The sequence below is a fragment of the Enhydra lutris genome, unplaced genomic scaffold (assembly GCF_002288905.1).
Source record: "Enhydra lutris kenyoni isolate GAN:26980312 unplaced genomic scaffold, ASM228890v2 scaffoldscaffold6, whole genome shotgun sequence".
NCBI lineage: Eukaryota > Metazoa > Chordata > Mammalia > Carnivora > Mustelidae > Enhydra > Enhydra lutris.
The window spans coordinates 30,436,966-30,440,631 of record NW_019154090.1 but is presented as its reverse complement, the minus strand read 5'-3'; the positions used below and the strand labels follow the sequence as shown (position 1 = coordinate 30,440,631).

Sequence of the window (3,666 nt, the reverse complement as noted above, 5' to 3'; positions counted from 1 at the left end):
GAGCCACCAACCTGACATGAAAAAGTAATAGGACACATTCTAAGAAGATTGAAATCTTGTCTCCTGGAAAAACTCTGTCTGGGGTTCCTTTCTTCCCCTGGCATTTGGTTCTGTGGAATCTTTCCACCCTTCCCCTCAAATTTAAACAGTATAGTTTTATGGAACAGTGGGCCCTAGGAAGAGATCTCAGGGGAACAGTTTGTGAGTCAAGGCATGCTTGCCATGGTAACTGAATCCCCGAAAGGCAATGTCCCTAAAAGACAATTCAGTTTTGCTTTTCTTTGAGTCTGGTAGGAGTAGGTACTTTAACAGGCTTTCCGCAATGACATGTGCCTCTTTGCACAATGTATACCCATCCAGAGAAGTACCTGGCACTCAGGGACATGGTGTGGGTGTGCACAGAGTTAGGTTTTCACCATCACCCAAGGTCCAGGGCACTTAAAAATGTCTATTCTCTGATTTGGAAATGAAGAGGAGGAAGAAGAAGAAGGTGAAGAAGGTGAGGAAGGAGGAGGAGAAGGAGGTGGAAGAGGAGGAGGAGGAGGAGAAGGAGAAGAAGAAGAAGAAAAAGAAAAAAAAATTAGAAGGAGGAGGAGGAGAGGGAGGAGAATGAGGAATAAGAACTGAAAGTTCTGCTTAAGAAAAAAGAATCCTCTTCCCCAAAGATTAATCTGAGTGTGCCAAGGAGAATGAGGTGTTGGGAAGAGCCAAGAGCCCCAGGTTTGAGCAAGCTCTGAGCCTGCCTCTCACTGTGAAATCTCTGACCTCATTTCCTTGTTAATAAAATGAAGGAAATCAGCTTTGTTGTCTCTGAGCCTCCTCTGCTTTCAGCATCTATGTTTTCCACACTGTAATTCAGAAACTTTTAGTAATAACTTCTTACCAGAGGAAAGCATGTTGAGAGCCTCAATTTCATTTGCTTGTTTCTATTTCACCATTTGAGAGACAAGAAAGACACTGAGAAGTGAAGGGATTTGACCAAGGTCACAGCTAGTAAATGGAAAAATGGTGACAAGATGCCCAATTGGTCAAGCCAGTTTTAGACACAAATATCCAACAACCAAGTCACTAGTAAGACCTTTGATGAACATTTGGGTCATGTTTTTGCTCATTCCTCACTCTTACTGACTGAGTCCTTCCCTCAAGATTTCACAGTGGGGAAGAACCTGTCTCACAAAAAGATTACCAGGCATGTGACATTGTGAGTTAATCCCAGGATGAGGTGAGCACAGGACCCTGAGGGAGCGCGAGGGGAGGGTTAGCAGGGAGCACTGGTTTCTAGCAAAGGCTCCTCTGAAAGAAGAGAGATGAGAGATGGGAGTTGAACCTTGCAGAGAAGGGGATGGAGGGAACAGGGGCTTGCATTGGAACTAAAGAACACACAGTACTGACAAAGGTCCAGATGCCACATGCAGCTCAGAGTCTATGAGCACCTGCAGCAGCAGAGAGAGAGTTGGGGCAAGAGGTGGTGGCAGGACTTGGCAGGACTTTGTCCTGAAGGCAACTGATGGGGGGGTTTCTGGGGAGCGATGGTGAGTGCTAAGGAGAAGAGGGGTCAAGTTCATTACAGCATGCTCCAAAAGTCTTAGTGGAGTTTTAAGCTTTAAAAACACGAGAAGTATAAATGCTACAAATTTTCCAAAACAAAAAACAAAAAACCCATCATTTGTAAGTTCAACTATTCAAATTTCTTTTGTGAATTTTGTTGGACTAAATGCCCTTCAATCAGACTGGGGAAGCTCCTTTCTAGTCCCAGTGTTTTGACACACTGTGTTACATTAGTTTCAGGGGTAATCCTAGCCATGGTAAAGTCCTGTGGAGAATGTTGACATTTTTGTTTTTAGTAGGTCACTGATCCTTATCCATTAAGGAATCGCTCCTCTTTCCCCCTCTATTCCCTTCCCTCCATCACTACAGATTTATCAATTCTGGATATTTCACATAAATGGAATCATACAATATACAATCTTTGGTGTCTGGCTTCTTTCACTTAACATCATGTTTTGGAGGGCTGTCCATATCCTACTATATACCAGTACTTTATCCCTTTATATGCTGAAATGATATTCCATTATATGTATATAAATCAGTTAATCTAGTCATCCACTGGTGGACATTCACCGTTTTCTCATCTTTTAGCTATTGTGAATAGTGCTGCTACAAATGTGTGTACAATGACTTGCTTGAGCACCTGTTTTCAATTTTTTTTTTAAAGAAGCATTCTATGATAATATTATCTGTTCAAGGGCTCCTGTTGCAAGTGGTAAACCAAGCATAGGCTTCCAGTCTGTGAGCCCAAGTTCACATATGTAGGAAGATAAAAGCAAACTGTGATCCATGCACATGCTGAAAACTAAAGGCTCATGGTTAATCACGTTGTAATGTTTAAATGTCTACAGCCTAGCAGCCAGAAGTCACAAGTCTTAGGTCTTTCTGGATGTCCCACAAGGTATGTGCACTTTTCTTCAGCTGAGCAACCTCATCGTCCTTCAGCTTCTGGTTGATCACATTGATTAATCCCTGACACTTCAGGAAACATGGAAGGCTCAGGAAGATTTCATTCTCCATGCCATATATTCCCTTCACCATCACTGACACTGGATGAATCCTGGATAGATTTTCCAACATGGATTCAATGATATCAGCCACATTTAATCCAACACCCCAGTTGGTACATCCTTTTAGCTTCATGACACCATAGACACTTTCAACCACCATCTTCTCCACTTCCTTACAATTTTCACTGTTATTGCCTGTTCCCATTTCTGGATTCAGTTCCCGAGAGAAACGCCTGCCACATTGACTCCACTCCATGCAGCCACATTTGAGTCCCCATGTTCTCCCAAAATCCATCAATGACAGCTGCTGGAATGAATGACAAGTTTTTCAGGGATAAGATAGTGAAATCTAGCAGAATCCAGATTACACCCACTTCCAATGACATGGGGCTTGGGTAGCCCACTTAGTTTCTGGATAACATACATGAGAATATCCACTGGGTTGGAAACCACAATTATGATACAATCAGGACTGTACTTGACTATCTGGGGAATAACAAATTTGAAGACATTAAAATTCTGCTGCACTAGATTGAGACAGCTCTTGCTCTCCTGCTGATGGACTCCTGCGGTCACCGCTATAATCTTAGAATTGGTAATCACAGAGTAATCTTTATCTGCCACAATTTTAGGTGTCTGAAGAAATAAGCTCTCATGTTGCAGATCCATCATTTTGCCTTTATCTTCCAAAACATCTATAAGGGCAAGCTCATCAGCCAGAGACTTTTCTAGAATGCTGATGGCACACGCCATACCAACTTGTCCAATGCCCGCTACAGTGATCTTATTGTTTGGGATGGTTGCCTCTTCTTCTGCACCTGGTGCCATCAGTTTTTCCTTAAGAGTTGCCATTGTGCCCAGGAGAGAGATAGCCATTAAGAGTTGTGCAAAGAAGACAATGTCAGCTGCGTGAGTCTCCTTGGGCGCAGGATCTGCTAAATTTTTTTAAAAAATATATAGACCTAAGAGTGAAATTATGGGGTCATGCAGTAATTTCATGTTTAATGTTTTGAGGAACTGCCAAACTGTTAGAGGCCAAACTATTTTGCATTCTCGCCAGCAATGTACAAGTCTTTCAATTTCTCCAAGACCTCACCAACACTTTTCG

General features: G+C 42.4%; 1 pseudogene; it reads right to left on the bottom strand.

The window, feature by feature from the left end:
- Positions 1–2,400: 2,400 nt before the first annotated feature.
- Positions 2,401–3,410, bottom strand: LOC111141893 (annotated as a pseudogene).
- Between the last annotated feature and the right edge of the window lie 256 nt (positions 3,411–3,666).